The sequence below is a fragment of the Oryctolagus cuniculus genome, chromosome 8 (genome assembly GCF_051225735.1).
Source record: "Oryctolagus cuniculus isolate XC-2025 breed Fujian yellow rabbit chromosome 8, ASM5122573v1, whole genome shotgun sequence".
Classification (NCBI taxonomy): domain Eukaryota; kingdom Metazoa; phylum Chordata; class Mammalia; order Lagomorpha; family Leporidae; genus Oryctolagus; species Oryctolagus cuniculus.
In genome coordinates, this window is record NC_142874.1 from 32,480,565 (window position 1) to 32,493,010 (window position 12,446).

The following is a 12,446-nucleotide window of genomic DNA, read 5'->3' on the forward strand; positions in this document are numbered from 1 at the left end:
CACTTACTTTTTAAAAACATTGATTTATTTATTTAAGGGAGACCTTCCATCTGATGGTTCACTCTCCAAACACCTGGGTGTCAAGAACTGAATTCCCGTCTCTCATGAGGAGGGTTTGACTACCTGCTGCCTCCCAGCATGCACAGCAGCAAGGAGCAGAGATGAACCCAGATGCCCCAGGTGGGATGCAGGCATCCCTAAGCAGTATCTTTTTTTTTTTTTTTTTTTGACAGGCAGAGTTAGACAGTGAGAGAGAGAGAGACAGAGTGAAAGGTCTTCATTCTGTTGGTTCACCCCCCAAATAGCTGCTATGGCCGGTGCGCTGCGCTGATCCGAAGCCAGGAGCCAGGTGCTTCCTCCTGGTCTCCCATGCGGGTGCAGGGCCCACGCACTTGGGCCATCCTCCACTGCCCTCTCGGGCCACAGCAGAGAGCTGGCCTGGAAGAGGAGCAACCGGGACTAGAACCCGGGGTGCTGGCGCCACAGGCGGAGGATTAGCCTAGTGAGCCGCAACGCCGGCCCCCAAGCAGTATCTTAAGCACTAGGCCAAATACCCATCCCCATCCATTTAGTTTTAATCTCTATGTGTCTTTATAATTATGGTGGGTTCTTATAGGTCACATAGAATGGGTCTTGACTTCTGTTCCACTATGACAATTTCTGTCCTTTCGTTGGTGTATTTAGGCTATTGACAAAGTCACTGTTGATATAATTATAGTCATTCTATAATTAATTGTTTCACTTTTTTTGGAGGTGCAACCCCTTTTATTTTCTCTGCTGAAAACCAAACAGAAAGTGAGCATCAGTTCTGTTACACAGGAACATCTTCATATACAGTTGTGACTGCTGTTTTTCTACTTGTTGCCCTTGCGTTCCTGTTTTTTCTCCCACTCCCTTTCTGCTTTGTGTGGCTTCAGCTCTCCTTTCTTAGCAATCACTTATCCTTCTGTCTCCGCCCGCTGCTTGAATGGAAGATCTGAGAGTGGGTAATGCATAAAGATTTCTGTCTTACAGTTCTGGATGCTGGGAAGTCCAAGATCAAGTTTCCAACACGTGAACTTCAGGATTCACATTAAAGCCATAGCAGCTTGCCCTTTCTTTCTTTTTCTTTCTTTCTTATTTCATTCATTCATTCTTTCTCTTTGCAGTTACTAGATATTAATATTACAACTAATATTAACATTAATTTACAACTATCCAAACCCACTTTCTTTTTTGGGGGGGTTGCTTTATTTATTTTTTTAAGATTGATTTATTTATTTGAGAGGCAGAGTTACAGAGAGAAAGAGGGAGACAGAGAGACACAGAGAGAGAGGTCTTCCATCTGCTGGTTTGTTCCCCAAATGACTGCAATGCCAGGAGCTGAGGTGATCCAAATCCAGGAGTCAGGAGTTTCTTCTGAGTCTCTCACATGAAAATCCACTTTCAAAATTACACAATAGGGGGCCAGTGCTGTGACATGGCAGGTGAAGCCACCACCTGCAGTGCTGGCATCCTCTATGGTTGCCGGTTCGAGACCTGGCTGCTCCACTTCCGATCCGGCTCTCTGCTATGGCCTGGGAAAGCAGGGGAGGATGGCCCAAATCCTTGGGCCCCTGCACCCACGTGGGAGACCTGGAAGAAGCTCCTGGCTCCTGGCTTCAGATCATCACAGCTCCAGCTGTTGTGGCCATTTGGGTAGTGAACTAGCGGATGGAAGACCCCTCTCTCTCTCTGCCTCTCCTTCTCTCTCTGTGTAACTCTGACTTTCAAATAAAATAAATAAATCTTTCAAAAAAAATACAAAAAAACAAAATTACACTATAGCTCCATGGATACCTTTGTTATCAGAGAATGGTAGGGTTCTTGTCTTGTGCAAGAAAGAATTCAGGCATAAGACAGAGAGTAGTGGGAGGTAAAATAGCAAGGTTTATTAGGGAAGCGACATCTGGACGGATGGGCACCTCTCCAGACAGAGCCTGAGGGAGAGTGCCCAGTCGCTCGGACTTGGGTTGGGGGGAGTGAGGTTACAGGGTTGACTGGAGAGACTACACCTGGGCAGGCCAGGCGGGCGGCTCAGCAGAGAGGCAGAGGGCTGAGTGCGCAGTCCAGTGGAGGCCAGGGGTTTTTAAGGAGATGGGTCTTTGTCTTCACACATCTCCTCCTGAAACAAAGAACTTTATGGATGTAGATATTAAGAAGCTGCTATCTGAGTTTTCCCCTAAAGGTATCAGACAGGAGGAAGCCTAGCTGGCACCGTCCTGAGTTTAGAGGAAGGGTGAGCAAGACCCCCTGGAGAATGGAGATCCCGAGCAGAGTGTTCGATATGCAGATACTGGGCTGCATCTGGAAGGTTATCAGGCAGAAGGGGCGGGACCCCCACCTGGAGGTTATGGGGTAGGAGGGGGCAGGGCAGGATGCGAATACTGGGCTTCGGAATGACTTTGAGATGCAGATGCATATGCTGGACATAGATGTCTTCTCTTTAGGCCTGTCACACACACATAAGCTCATATCTGGCTTCCTACCTAACACCTTAAGTGCCTTAAAATAGTGATAATCCTAATTTGTTCCTTCCACTCCTTGTGTCCTTGCTGTCACTCATTTAAATTCTATATTAGCATGTATTTATGATATATATGCATAAGTAATTGAATACATGTTATCATTTTTAGCAAATTATTGTCTCTTAGATCAGTTAAGAATAGAAAAGTAAAATGTTACCTTCATTTATTCTTTCTTTGATGCTTTTCTTTATAAAAACTTGAGTTTCTAAGCTATGTTATGTTCCTTCGCTCTAAGTAACTTATTTTTAAAAAATATTTATTTATTTATTTGAGAGGCAGAGTTAGAGAGAGAGAGACAAAGAGAGAGAGAGAGGGGTCTTCCATCCACTGGTTCACTCCCCAAATGGCTGCAATGCCCAGGGCTGGGCTGATCCAAAGCCAGGAGCCAGGAGCTTCTGCCGGGTCTCCCACACCGGTACAGTGGCTCAAGCACTTGGGCCATCTTCTGCTGCTTTCCCAGCCCCATTAGCAGGGAGCTGGATTGGTAGAGGAGCAACAGGGACTTGAACCAGAATCTATATGGGGTGCCGGCAATGCAGGCAGAGGCTTACCCTACTACACCACAGCACCGGCCCCTAAGTAACGTGTGTTTTTTTTTTTTTTTTTTTTTTTTAACAATTCTTGCCAGGTAGACCTTGTGGAAACACATTTTCTCAATGTTGTTTGCCTTAGAAAACCTTTATCCTACACCTTTTTAAGAGGCATAGAGAGAGAGAGATGACAGGCAGGGAATGCTCCCATCTATTGGTTAATCCCCAGGTTCTCACATGGCCCCTTGGCTGGGCTCAAGCTAGGAGCAAGCCATCACCTCTGCCTCCCAAAGTTTAACGAGGCAGTGCCTCTGACAGGCCAAGTGGAACTCAGTTCCAGAAGCAAGTGAGAGTGCCCAGTCTACTGTCAGACTGGCGCTTATGGGGGGGTCAGCTCCACCCTTGTGCTGCATCTCCTTCCCCCCCCCTCTCCTCTTGGCATATTGCTGGGCAAAGGGTGTGAAATTAGTGAAATTCCTCCCAAGGTTTTATTACCCAGTGTTATCAAACGGAATAGCCCCAGAGTACCCCCCATGGTGCAGGGCCAGGAAGGGTCTCCTGGGATGTCCCCAGGTGGGGAGGGGGGCACCCAGGCAGTCATCAGGATGGGGACAGAACTTTCCTGTGCAAATGCTAGGCTGCTTCCAAAGCACGCTTCTAAGGCTGCTACCTTGCTTCCCACATGCATTTTTTCCCTCTGGCCTCTCCCACACACACAGGCTAACATGAACTAAGGTTCCGATGTAGGACATGGAAATCCACGTCTTACCCAGTAGGCCAAATGCCCACCTTCTCCTTTTTTTATTTTAAGATTTATTTATTTATTTGGAAGAGTTACACAGAGAGAGAGAAGGAGAGGCAGAGAGAGGGAGAAAGAGAGAGCGAGCTTCCATCCATTGGTTCACTCTCCAAATGGCCACAATGGCCAGAGCTGCGCCGATCCAAAACCAGGAGCCAGGGGCTTCTTCCAGGTCTCCCACGTGGGTGCAGGGGCCCAAGGGGCCTGGGCCATCTTCTACTGCTTTCCCAGGCCACAACAGAGAGCTGGATTGGGAGAGGAGCAGCTGGGACTAGAACCGGCGCCCATATAGGAAGCAGGCGCTGCAGATGGAGGATTAACCTCCTGCGCCACGGCGCTGACCCCCCCCCCCCTTTCTCTTATTAAGGGTAGTGTCCCTGGGTGCAGAACATACGTGGGTTCCTTTCCTCTCTCAGCACTGAATAACTTGCACACAGTTTCTGGGACATTACATGTAATTCTTACCTTTTCTCCACTTCTTCCCAAAATTTTTCCTTTACCTTCGACTTTCTATCATTTCAAAATAAATGTGCTTCAGATAGAGGTTCTTTTTGGAGGGGGCACTTATCTTGTTTCATGTTTCAGAGCTTCCTGGATCCGTGGTCTGGTATCTTGATATGAGATAAGGCAGGGAAATAGCTTAGGGCCACAAGATGGAAGCCACACCCCCTCATGTAATCCTATCTGCTCAGCTGTCAGTCGGATGACTCCTTGCCCAGGATGTCCCCTCACCTGGGACCTGGGGACCCTCTCCCCCCTCCCTTTTCTCTCCCTTAGTGGAACAACGTGGCCAGAGGGCGTTTGCTTTCTCTCTAGAGAAAAGCAAGACCTACCTGGCCTTGTCTGTTTATCTTACACAGGATCAGGTAGGCTCTGAGAAAGCCCCAGCAAGTTAGGCTTGGGTTCAAAAGCTTCCCTGTGGCAGACTGTGTTAAGAAAGGAAGGGAGGGAGGGAGGGAGGAAGGAAGGAAGGAAGGGAGGGAAGAAGGGAGGGAGGGAGGGAGGGAGGAAGGGTGTACTTTGACTTTCCTCAAATTAAAAGGCCATTTCCCCCAAACCCAGGAAATTCCAGCAACAGCGCCCACCTACCTAAGCAAGCATGATGAGCAAGTTCCTGGACATGGCCAACCTGCTTGTTCTGTTTCTGCTTCCTTCCACCTTTTCTGTGGACCAGCTGCCTCTGCTCAGCTCCTCAGAGCATTCATTCTATTTTATGGACTGAAATGCTGCCCCAGTGTAGAATAACCAATAAAAAGCCAATTAGATCATCAAACCAATACTGCTGCAATTTGTTTCATTTTTAATGTTTTATTTATTTGAGTTGAAGGAGAGAAAGAGAGAGCTTCTGATGTGGAAAAGCTTAGATAAATAATTTTAAAGATTTACTTATTTATTTGAAAGTCAGGGTTGCACAGAGAGAGAAGGAGAGGCAGAGAGAGAGAGGTCTTCCATCCGTTGGTTCACTCCCCAAATGGCCACAACAGCTAGAGCTGTGCCAATCCAAAGCCAAGAGCCAGGAGCTTCTTCCAGGTCTCCTGTGTGGGTGCAGGAGCCCAAGGACTTGGGCCATCTTCTACTGCTTTCCCAGGCCATAGCAGAGAGCTGGATTGGAAGAGGAGCAGCAGGGACTTGAACCAGCCGGCACTACAGGCGGCTGCTTTACCCGCTAAGCCACAGCGCCAGCCCTAGATAGATAATTTTAAGTACAGGATCTTGAAGTTGCACATCCTTCACTCTGTGTTGCCATGTTCACCCACCTGTCAATCAGGGGACCCCCTCCCCAGGAAGTACTTCCTCTTACCAGGGATATGGGGGTGGGACCACGTAAACACTTCTGTTTTTCTTTTATGATTTATTTATTTATTTGAAAGTCAGAGTTACACAGAGAGAGGAGAGGCAGAGAGGTCTTCTAACAGATGGTTCACTCCCCAATTGGCTGTAGCAGCCAGATCTGCGCTGATCCGAAGCTGGGAGCCAGGAGCTTCTTTCAGGTCTCCCACAAGGGTGCAGGGTGCAGGGGCCCAAGGACTTGGGTCATCCTCCACTGCTTTCCCAGACCACAGCAGCGAGCTGGATCGGAAGAGGATCAGGTGGGTCTTGAACCAGCGCCCATATGGGATGCCAGCACTGCAGGCCAGGGTGTTAACCCGCTGCGCCACAGCACTGGCCCCAATGCTTCTGTTTCTCTAAAGCTCGTAACGAAGAGTGGGAGCTCTCTCCTCCTCGTGGACTCAGGACAAGCAGAGCAGGGTATGGTAATTCCTTTTCTTTGGCCCGCTTTCCCGAAACAAAGCCCTAATGAACCTGTATATTTTGCTTACTTTGTAAATAAAGTTATCACACTGCATGCCCGTGTTTGGGCCTGTGTTTAGAATTCTTCTCTGAGTAAAAGGCAAGAGCCTGGAAAATGAATTTAGACCCAGTCTGGCCCAGAACACTCCCATCTACTGGTTCACTCCTTAAATGCCTGCAACAGCTGAAACCAGGAACTGGGAACCAATCCTGGCCTCTCATATGGGAGACAGGACCCAATCACTTGATTCAGCACTGCTTCCTGGGGTCTGCCTTGGCAGGAAGCTGGAATCAGGGGCTGGCACCTGCTGTGAATCCGTGGTCTTCTGTTGTGGGAGGCAGGTGTCTCATCAGCTTCTTCACTGCCTGTCTCCATCATGTATGTATGCATATATATATGTGTGTGCGTGTGTGTGTGTATATATATATATATATTTTGGACCCTTCTTTAGTGGCCTGCTACCTGCTGGAGAGGTGTTAAACAGCGACGGTGCTTCTCTGTCTGCTCCTGCGGGGTCAGAAGCACAAGTCCATGATCAGAACACAGACCCGTGGCATCGGGAAGACAAAACCCTTATCGTCCACTCTGGGAACACAGTCTGGCTGCCTGTCACGGGGCTGGGAGTGGGACGATGTGTAGTTGCTGCCACACGAGGCTGCAGTGGACCCGAACTAACCACAATGTACTGGCCGCACCTTCCCTCGGGAGCTGCAAACTTTTGCATAGCGCCCAGAATTCCAAAATAGCTCCATCAGTCGGCTTCTGCCAGTGCGGTTGTGGTTCCCATGGAGAGCAGATTCCTGGAGCTTCTCCCTCTGCCATCGCCCCCGACTTTCCACGCTCCGTTAGTCCTCCGTTCTGGTCCCGCTCATTTTAAATTTGCGGTGTCAAAATTCTAATGTAACATTTATGAAAACTGACTGCCACTTGCTGTGTGGAATTTAGAATGACTGAGAGTTGTACCTGGAAATTAATTTTTGATAACACCTTAAGGGTTTCTTCGTGTTGAATTCCAGATTATGCAAGGGCAAATGAGGGCTTGTTTGTGAGTATCAATAAGATGCAGATCAGAACACACCAGAAGAAAAAGGAGGGGGCCCAGGGAGTGGCAGCTTGGAGACCACCCTAAAAACACTGAATTGCCACTATGATAAAAATAAGGAAACACACATTCAAAAAAATTCTTTATTTAAAAAAAATGCAGAGTTACAGAGAAAGGGAGAGACAGAGAGAGATCTCCCATCTGCTGGTTGACTCCCCAAATGGTCACGATGGCCAGGACTGGCCTGACCAAAACCAGGGGCCTGGAACTCCATCTGTGTCTCCCACATGGGTGGCAGGGGCCCCAACACTTGGACCATCTTCCGTTGCCTCTCCAGGCATGTTGGCAGGAAGCTGGATTGGAAGTGGAGCCAGGACTCCAACAGGCACTCCAAAATGGGGTGGCAGGGTCACAGGCAGCAGCTTAATCCTCTGCACCACAATGCTGACCCCAAGGAAGGCACGCTCTCTCTCTCTCTTTCAATATATATATATGTACATATTTATACATATATATGTATATATATTTACTTATTTTCATTTTATTTGAAAGGCAGAAATGCTCAAGTTTTCCTTCCTACCGAGTTTTAGAAATGTTACAGCTCTTTCTGCTGGGTTCTTTGTCTCGCAGACATGAAGAGTGAGTGAGCCACACAGACAATGGAGCACGTGAGCAGAAGGGAAAGTTTATCAAGCAATAGACAAAGCAGGAGAGAGGAAGCTCGCAGAAATGCCTAGTGGGTTCCCAGAGCACTGGCCAAAAAAGAGGTGGGGTCTAGGGGTTTTTATGTTTTTCAACGGGGAGGATTTCCCTGACTGGTGAGGGGGTATGTGAATGAGGTACGTAAAACGTGCTGTTTTGGAGACTCCAAGATGGCGGAATAGGGAGAGAGCTTGTTGCTCTAATCTAGAAGAAGATAGTTAAAAAAGTGGAGAGAGTGCACTCTCAGGGAAGAGTTAGGGAGAGAACTGCAGGGGAAACTCCACGCAAATTAGAGGGACACTGTGGACCTACATGGAGGGTGTGGACATGCACAACTCAGGACCCCAGCAGCCGAGAGCCCCGGCACCAGCTTTGGAGAGGGAGCTGACCACACCTCCCCATCTGCCCTGGAGGCAGCCTGCCCATGTGTTTCCTGGAAAGGGGAAGGCAGAGGTCTCTGCACCTGGGAAATGTAAGGCCACTACAAAACACACCAGACACCGGAGTAAGGGAAATGGTGTATTGGAGAAAACCCAGCAGACTGGAGGGAAGGGTGAGGAAGGAGAAAAGAGGGCGAAGGAGAGCCTAAGAGAGATCAAGAGAGAGAGAGAGATCAGGAGACGGAGAGAAGGAGAGAGAGCGAGAGAGTGAGAGAGAGCCACGTGTCCAGGAACAGGGCCTTTTAAAACCTTGCTGTAGGGCGGGCAGGGAAACAGGAGCCGCCAATCCCATTAGGATGGGGGTGGAGCTTGACACTGGTGGTCGGGCCATGTAGCCACCTGGCTTCCAGCAAAGGCAGGGTGGGGGCTAGAGCCTAGGATGGTGTCAGGGTGTAGATCGCACCATAGATAAGACTGCGCCATTTTCCTAACAGGAAACGCCAGACACGGTTACATGGTTTAAGTTGTTAGCGGCACCCCAAGGAAACAGCAAGTTCAGTGAAAACTTGTCCTGAACGTGGAGCCCCGTCTCCTCCTGACCTGGTTCTGAGACTAGCTCCGGCCAGATCTGCATGCTCTGGACAAGCCTTGGAGTCTTCGCTGGGGAATCCAGGGTTCCCCGAGGACCTCGCTCAGCCAGAACTTGAAGGGCCCCAACCCACGGACTCGGGACTTCCATTTACCTAGTTGGTGCTTGATTCAGCGTTGTTATAAGCCCTTTTACCTCTTTTAAAAACTGCTGTGTTTATCAGGCAGTAGCATTAAGTACATTCACGGTGTCGTACAGTCCACTCCACTTCCACAGCTTTTCAACATCTCCAGCAGAAGCTCTATGGCTATGGAGCAGCAACTCCCTCATTTGTCTCCCGAGCCTCTGGAGGCCTCTCATTTCCGTCCTGTCTCTGTGAGTCTTCCTGTTCCAGCGACTTCTCACAGTGCACTCAGAGTATTTGTACTTTTGTGTCTGGTTTATTTCACTCTGGATGGATCTCCGTGTGTCGTAGCATGAATCAGAATTCTCTTCCTTGTGTGACTAATGTTCCGCTTTATGTAGATACTAGGCTTTGTTTATCCATCAGTTGATATGCACTTGAGTTGTCTCTGCATTTTGTCTATTTAAAATAATGCTTAAAAAAAAAAAGAAAGTAAAATGGACTGTTTTTATTGGTTCCTGAGACAGATATAAATAAGGGGTTGAGAAGTGATCATTTTGGTTGGTTAACTGAGTGAAAGGTAAGTGACCAATCACAGGAGCCTTGCTCAGAATCCTCTCATTTGACTTCTCCCTGGTCCTCTGAGACTCATCTCCAGATGGTGGGGAGGGACCTCCCTGGTCCCTGTCTGCCGCCCTAGCTGGGAATCTGTTTTAGATAGACACACAAAAGCCTTCCATCCGTTGGTTCACTCCTCAAATGTCCAAAAACAGCCAGGCTGAACTCTGGAGCCAGGAATTTGATCTCCCATATGGATAGCAGAACCCAAGTACTTGAGCCGCCACTGCTGCCTGGCAGGGTTTGCATTGGCAGGAAGCTGGGTGGGAAGCAGAGCTGGGACCCAAACCCAGCTCTCCAACACGGCTGTAGGTGTGCCAGGCAGGGTTCTTCCTGCTGTGCCAATGCTCTCCCTGGAAATCTTTCTCTTTTAGAATCTGCTGCATTATTTGGACTCCTGCTGGGAGTAAAAGCTGAAACTCTTCTTCACACAGGAGAGTGATTGTCCTCGCTAGGGCTTAAACATCTCACATGATTTTTGTTTCCACGGAATCCTCTTTGGCATATTAATACTTTACCGACATGCATATAGGTTGGTGTTTTAAATTTGGTTCTAAGGCATGAAACATAATAAATGAAGCCATTGTAAATTGGAAAAGGGCACTATTATTCAATTTTAGCTGTAGAATACCTTGTAATCATTTGAAAATCACTATCATAAATCATCCAGATATCCCATAAATTTAACAGTTCAGCATTCAAACTTTATTCCCTAGACAGTATATTTTACAAAAACCCATTGCTTTTGTTCATTAGAATTGTGCAACAATTAAGTTTCTGAAAATAAAATATAATCAATATAGGAAAATAGAAAAGTGTGGAAAAGCACAAGGAAGAAAATATAAATCACTCATAATGCCATCATTCAGAAATGTACATTGTTAGCATTACAGAGTGTTCAGTCTTTTTTTCTTTAAATCTTGTTTCCACTTATAGCCTAAACTTTTAAAGAAAAAGACAATAGGGGGCCGGTGCCGCGGCTCACTAGGCTAATCCTCCGCCTAGCGGCGCCGGCACACCGGGTTCTAGTCCCGGTCGGGGCGCCGGATTCTGTCCCGGTTGCCCCTCTTCCAGGCCAGCTCTATGCTGTGGCCAGGGAGTGCAGTGGAGGATGGCCCAGGTGCTTGGGCCCTGCACCCCATGGGAGACCAGGAAAAGCACCTGGCTCCTGGCTCCTGCCATCGGATCCCGGCCGCAACGCGCCGGCCGCGGCAGCCATTGGAGAGTGAACCAACGGCAAAAGGAAGACCTTTCTCTCTGTCTCTCTCTCACTGTCCACTCTGCCTGTCAAAAATAAAAAAAATAAAAAAATAAAAAAAAAGAAAAAGACAATAGGAAAAATGACAAGACATTTAAATAGCACTTCATTGAAGACTGTCTACATGGTCAAGACATCTATTCCAAATAAGGGAAATTCAAATTAAAATCTCAACAAGAAGGTACTGCATAACCACACAACTAATAAACTTTTAGAAGACTCACATTGGGGCCAATGTTTGTGGTTCAGTGGGTTAAGCCACTGCCTGCAATGCAAGCATCCCAAACGAGTACTGGTGTATTTTTTGTTTGTTTGTTTTTAAAGATTTATTTTTGTATTTGAAAGGCAGAGGCAGAGAGAGAGAGAGAGAAAGAGAGAGAGGTCTTCCACCCACTGGTTCACTCCTCAAATGGCCACAATGGCCGGAGCTGAGCAGATCCGAAGCCAAGAGCTAGGAGTTTCTTCTGGGTCTTTCGGGTGGGTGCAGGGACCTAAGGACTTGGGCCATCTTCTACTACTTTCCCAGGCAGATTGCAGAGAGCTGGGTCAGAAGTGGAGCAGCCAGGACTCGAACCAGCACCCGTATGGGATACTGGCACTGCAGGCAGCAGCTTTACCCACCACGCCACTGCACCGGCCCCAGGAGTACTGGTTTGAGTCCTGGCTGCTCCACTTCAAATCCAGCTCCCCTCTAATGTACCCAGTGCTAAAGCAATGGAAAATGGCCTAAGTACCTGGGAACCTGGCACCCACATAGGAGACCCAGATGGAGTTCCAGGCTCCTGGCTTTGGCCTGGCCCAGGCCTGGTAGTTGCAGCCATTTGGGAAATGAATGAGTAGATGGAAGATTCCCCCCCACCTTCTGCCTTTTAAATAAAATAAATCTTAACAACAACAACAAAAAGTATCTCCAGTATTACTAAGATGTGAAACCATGGGAAATTTCGTATGAGTGACAATGGCGACAAATAGTGATCAGCACTTGGACAAGTGTTTGACCTCGTCCGTTAGAGATGAGGATCCACATGGCACCTCATCCAGCGTTTCTGCTTTTAATATTTACTCACAGAGTTGTGTGCCTCTGTGCAAAGTGCATTTAGGAGAGTATTCACAGTGGCATTATTCCCAGAAGCCCCAAACAAAACCAAATGCATTCCAAGAGTAGAATGAATAGGAAAATCGTGATATATACATGCAACCGTTCGGAAAAGCCTTCCCCTTCCAACAGACAGCAGTGACAAGCAACTAATACGACCACATGGCGGTGGTGCAGCGGAGCAGTGGGTTAAGCAGCCACTTAGGATGCCAGCATTCCATACCACAGCACCAGTTGGAGTCCTGGCTGCTCTGCTTCCCAGCCAGGTTTCCTCCTTAAAGCACCTGGGAAAGACTTAGGTACTTGGTCTCCTGAAACCCACATGGGAGATCCGGAAGGAGTTCAAAGATCCTGGGCTTCAGCCCAAACCTGGTTATGGCAGGGAGTGAACTAGCAGATGGAAGATCTCTCTGTATATCAAACTCCAGAAATATTTTTCCTAGGTCTTCCATCTGCTAGTTTACTCCCC

The 12,446-nt window shown here is 48.0% G+C and overlaps 1 long non-coding RNA gene across 2 annotated transcripts; it reads right to left on the reverse strand.

Moving 5' to 3' along the window:
- Positions 1-1,913: 1,913 nt before the first annotated feature.
- Positions 1,914-4,833, reverse strand: LOC149124961 (uncharacterized). 2 transcript variants are annotated; one of them, XR_016212257.1, is made up of 3 exons: positions 4,709-4,833; positions 4,341-4,486; positions 1,914-2,143 (listed from the first exon to the last, which is right to left on the reverse strand). It is a non-coding gene; the product is annotated as an uncharacterized LOC149124961 (long non-coding RNA). The 2 variants fall into 2 exon arrangements; XR_016212258.1 differs by lacking the exon at positions 1,914-2,143 and adding an exon at positions 3,914-4,120.
- Between the last annotated feature and the right edge of the window lie 7,613 nt (positions 4,834-12,446).